This window comes from Etheostoma spectabile, chromosome 22 (genome assembly GCF_008692095.1).
Source record: "Etheostoma spectabile isolate EspeVRDwgs_2016 chromosome 22, UIUC_Espe_1.0, whole genome shotgun sequence".
Lineage (NCBI taxonomy): Eukaryota > Metazoa > Chordata > Actinopteri > Perciformes > Percidae > Etheostoma > Etheostoma spectabile.
Window position 1 is genome coordinate 22,709,322 of NC_045754.1, and position 5,910 is coordinate 22,715,231.

The following is a 5,910-nucleotide window of genomic DNA, read 5'->3' on the forward strand; positions in this document are numbered from 1 at the left end:
GGTCAGAAACGACCAAAAAGCGCAGTACCCGTGCACAGTGTGGTGTGGACTGCTGTGGAACTTGTGCTGTGAAACCTAACTCATCCTGGAAAACACAGCGATCATGTGACCGTCAGCATAGTATAGGATAATAAAAATCACCAGGCTGAGAGGGACGGTTTTTTGACAACCACCAGGAGAGAAATATCGTGTGCGTGATGTGTGGTGTTTAAATAGCGTTACAAAAAAAATAACGACAAAATGCAAGATGGCGGCCGAGTGATTGGGTGGGCGGCAAATCAAAGTAGTCTGTGTGGGAAAACACTGATTGACACACAACGCCACAACCCATGGGACATTTCGTTGTAGCTGTCTAGAGGTGTGTGGTGCTGTGGTGTGTGTGCCAGGTGTGGTGTGTGTGTGTGTGTGTGGTGGTGTTGTGTGGTGTGTGTGGACCGTGTGTGTTGTGTGCTGTGGTGTGTGTGTGTGTGTGTGTGGCTGTGGTTGTGTGTGTGTGTTGTGTGGGTGTGTGTTTGTGTGTGTGTGTGTGCTGTGTCGTGTGTGTGGTGGTGTGAGTAAGAGGAGATCTACGGTCAGATGGCTTTTATTTAGCTGTAGCCTAACGCTGTGTCTGTTGGTATACCTATGGCAGCGGAATGACTTCCCATCAGTGTGGCGCCTGTGGCATCAAACTGTTTGAACATCTAAGATGATTGTGTGTTTCCTCTCTTTCACTTACTAATTCCGGTGCATACTTAAAATTTCTGTGAGTTGCTGCGAAGATGTTGCACCCGGGGCAGCTTCCACTGTGTTGTCATAGTGTAACCAAGGCACTGATAGCCATTGTGTTGGAACCAGTACTAATTTTGCAAGGAATGGGTGCCAATTGCCTGTTGGTAGTAAATATTGAGCCTGTTATCACTTGTAATTTGATGGTGGTCGGATATCGCAAAACGGAATAATACGAAACAGTAGGCATATTTTACAGTGTTTTTTCTTTTTTTGCCCCATGCATGCATGACCTAAATTGGGCGAGGAAAACAGAGAGACATGCATTGTCTTTGCCGCTGGCGTCTGGCCTGATCTGGCTTGGTCTTTTAATTAGTAACAACAGTCTATGGTCTCGACTGAGGTCCAGCTGAATTTATTCCTTATTAGTATTACATTATTATTATTAAAAATATTGGAGGAAGAAGTGAACACAGCTTAGCTGGGGATGTGTGTGGCTTTTCACAAGGTTTTAGACAGTGGCTAACGCTACGACGCGGGCTGTTAGACAAACGCGTTAGCCAGCCTGCCTTCGGTGTTAAATATGCGTCAATGTTGTCGACATAATTACCGTGTGGCGTTAGAGCAGCTTTTTGTTACCATAATTAATCCATGTTAGACGCTCATTTTAGCCCTAACTTATTATATCATCTATCTGTAAACATTATGTTTATAGTAATTCGCCAATCCTGTATATAAATTCATAGTACTATTCACCGTAATCTGTTCACAACTCAATTGTTATCATCTATTTTTCTATTTCAGAGGACAATCTATCTGTAAAATTCTGTTTTATAATGTAGCTTGCTAATTACCATACCTATCAATCTGTACACTTGATGGAACATTGTATATATCCTGCACTCCTGATATGGCACTTCTGGTGTTAGGACACAAACTGCATTTCGTTGCTTGTAACCTGTAATGTTAATGACCAAATTAAAGTTGAATCTATCTAAATAATTGTATTAAATGAAAATAGTAAGCTTAATCCTACCGAGATGGGTGGCTGTTTTTGTACAGATACACACAAACCAGCTAACTGGATCATAGTTAGACGGTATGGATGCATCGGATATAGCTAACATTCCGTAGCTAACCAGAAACTTCAGAGTAGAGCTTGGTAAGCTAAAACGACAGCGTTGTCGCGAATCAACCTGCAGTGACGTTGAAAGGAGACACGCCAGATTGTTTATCGGGAAAATAAGCGACGTTTAGATGAACAAAGAATTATAGTAGCCCCACGAGTGTGTGCGGACTAGAGGGACGCGGCCTGGAGCGATGCAGCGGTCAGCAGTCAGTTGAAGCTACAGGAAGCACGTCAGGAAGATCACAGCTGCAGCAGTCAGTGAAGCTTACAAGCTGCAGCAGTCAGTGAAGCTACAGCTACAGCAGTCAGTGAAGCTACAGCAGTCAGTGAAGTACAGCAGTCAGTGAAGTACAGCTAGAGTAGTCAGCTGAAAGCACAGCAGTTCCGTGAAGTACAGTAGTTCAGTGAAGCTACATAGCTCAGTGACCAAAGTACAGCTACAGCAGTCAGTGAAGCTACAGCTAATAGCAGTCAGTGAAGATTCCAGCAGTCAGTGAAGCTACAGTAGTCAGTGTTTTATGTCACTGCAAAACACAAACTTAATCTACCTGATGAAGCAACCAGTAATCACGTCTCCAGGCCATTTTCCATCCACAGAAAAAAGCTGTACCAGCAGGCTAAAGCTAATATAGTTAGCATAAAGAAACAAACAGAAAAGCTGGCTACCAGCAGGCTAAGCTAATCTGTTAGCCTAAAGAAGAAAATAACAGAAAGCCTGGTACCAGCCAGGCTACAGCCTAATATAGTCAGCCACTAAAGAAACAACACAAGAAAGCTGCTACAACAGGCTAATTAGTAATATTAGTTAGCATCAAAGAAACAAACAGAAAGCTGCTACAGCCAGTCTAAATCTAAAGCTAATATAGTTGCCTAAAGAAACAAAACAGAAAAGCTGTACCAGCCAGGCTAAAGCTAATATAGTTAGCATAAAAGAAACAAACACGAAAGTGCGTCCAGCCAGGCTAAGCTAAGATAGTTGATAAAGAAACCAAACAGAAAGCTGGATACCAGCCAGGATAAAGCTAAATAGTCTAGCTAAAGAAACCAAGCAGGAAAGCTCGATACCAGCCAGCTAAATCTAATATAGTTAGCCTAAAGAAACAAATCGAAAGCGCTACCAGCCAGGCAAAGCCTAATATAGGTGGCCGAAAAGAAAACAACAGAAAGCTCGCTACCAGCAGGCTTTAACGGCTAAATTAGTATAGCCTTAAAGAAACAACATGAAAGTGCTACCAGCCAGTGCTAAAGCTCATATAGTAAGCACTAAAGAAACAAACGAAAGCTGCTACACGCCAAGGTCTAAGCTCAATATAGTCAGCTAAACAGAAACAAAGAAGCTGCTACCAGCCAGGCTAAAGCTAATATGTTAGATAAGAAACAAGGGGTTATTCAGTCCATACACTAACGTCTACTGTTAGGAGGCCGACGACGCTGGAAACGTAACACTAATCTAACAAGATTATGGTCCCATTACACAAATAATATCATTTTGCATTTTACGTATATGTAGATTGCACTCCCCTACAAAAGTACCACAGTAGTCGAGACGGCTTTCAGTATTTCCAAATAGAGCCCCTACTTTATGTCCTTTTCAAAAAGACTTTTTCTGTTTTATATTGCAATACCGTGGGGAGAACAAGTATTTAAGCCACTGTGATTTTGCAGATTTACTATTCCAAAGCGGTTGAGGTAGATCATTAGTCTAGGTCCACTGCACCCCGTGAGACCCGGGGAATCTCAAACAAAATCCAGAATAATCACAATGAATGATTTTAATAAGTAATATGAAATTTATTGATGAGTAAGTATTGAACTTCAGAAGAGCAAAACTTAGTTATGGTACAGAAAACTTTTGTTGTGCGATTCCAGAGATCATATGGACAGAGTTCTGGACAGGTATGGACCATCATCTACATTACAGACCTTCTCACAGATCTTCCAGGTTTCAGGGCTGTTTGGGCGCGGGGCAAAACAGATCTCAACTCAATAAAAGATTTATGGGTTTCCGGTTGGAGGATGGCTAGGCAACTCCAAGGACCTGAAGAGGCTTCTTAATGGGACCCTCCTTAGTTGCCTGGCTGTGTTGTTTCGGGTCGTTGGCATGCGGAAGACCAGGGCCACCACGATCTTCAAGCTTTACGGAGGAGGAGGTTGTGGGCCAAGATCTGCCATACAGGCCCCATCTATCATATATACCGTAGTGTGGGCTTGTGGGGGTGTGTGTGGGTGTTGTTGGTATATACTATGGCCCCAATAAATCCTCCCCTCATAAGATGCCGTTAGTGAAGTAGGTACATCTCAATGCTTCACGGTGGGATGGTGTTCGTTGGGTTGGACCATCGTATTCTCCTCCAAACAAAGAGAGTGGAGTATTTCTGTATCAGCAGACCACAATGACATGTCCAATCCTCTGGGATCATCAAGATGGCATTGGCCAACATAAGACCACAGAACGGTCCAATTCCTCATATGGATTATCCAGCGATGTCTGGACAAGGACATGCTGCTGCTGAACCAGGGGGGACCTTGAATCCATGATGGCGTAGCCTAGTGTGTTAAGAAGGTGTCGTTGGACTCCTTCAGGTCATTGACCAGGTCCCTGCCGTTGTAGGCTTCTTCTTTAATGATTGGCCCATCAGGGGAGATCTGCATGGAGCCCCAGACCAAAGGAGACACGCCACCATCTTTGAACTTTTACATTACTATAAGTGTACCAACAGTTGTGGCCTTCTCACCAAGATGCTTTCTATTGTCCTGTAGACCATACCGCTCGAGGTCAGGTCTACAGTTTTAAAATTTTTTTTTTTCTTTTTTTTCCCCCCCCCCCCCCCTTTTGAAATTTTTTTTTTGGTAAGGCCACATATTCTGTCTCGTAAAATTGGGTAGAGCAGTTTCAGAGATATATTGACGGGCCTGCAAACAGTACCTTGGCCAAATGCTATGGCGGTGAAATCCCATTATTTGTTGACAACAGACAGGGGGTGCGGTCATCCAGGACAATAACTCCAAAACTTGTTGGTGATCATGTTTGCTTTTGGCGTCTTGGGATGTATCTCTTGCTGGAAGGCCGTTCCGAGTTTGCGGCTCAGTGTCCTTTCCCCACCCTTAGCTTACGTAAATATGTGTGCGCTTAGCGTGACGTGTCTGCAAATGTTTAATTAAGTTGCTGGTGTGAAATTTGCAACACTTGTGCCACCCCCTCGAATATACTTAGTTGCATTTGTGCATGGTATACGTCTTATGGTGGGTACAAATCCACTGTAAAGTACTGGAGGGATTTACTTACAGAAAAACTAACAGGGTCTGGGCGAGCTGGATTCGTAATGGTTGGTAGGTGAGCCAAATACTTATGTATGCAATAACATGAAAAATGAATATAAAAATCATACCAGTGGTGATTTAGATCGATTACCAGAGCTCAACTAGGCTTGAAGTAGGGAAAACCTGCAAAATGACAGTGGATAAATTTATTGTTATTACTGTATATATTGTAGAGAACAAAATATAGTAAGGTTCCGCCCTTTTCCAATATAGGCAGGTCACCTTACAACTCATTTCCTTTTCTCTGACATAAAGAAAAGTGAAATAAAGCCACCAGGAGAGAACTAGATTTCCGTGGGTACCGCCTTGCATACGTTAGTATAGCCTAAGTAACACAAATCAAGGGTTCATGTAGAAAAAACCACTCAGTGGTGAGATGAAAAAGATTGTTTGGACAACTCTGCCAATCAGGAAGTACCCCTGTAAAAAATAAAACATCATATTTAATAAGCGTAAAATGACGGTGGCAAGGCGCTTGATGGTCGCTGATGGTCTACAGCTAAAGAGGTGCCTCCACGAATGCTGAATTTCAGACCAATTGATAAATTGGCTTGGGCTGTCTATTTACTGGAAGTAAACTGACTAATAAATAGCTTACTAAGGACTTTTAGATGACCCTCGGGTGAGTCTTGGCCGTGGGAAGTGCTACGTGTCAAGGAAAATCGCTGTAGTCTGGAGGTGATAAACGTGATGTTGACGGGTAAGGCTCTGAAAATAAATCTTCTCCCACCACTGTACATGACTGTTGTTGG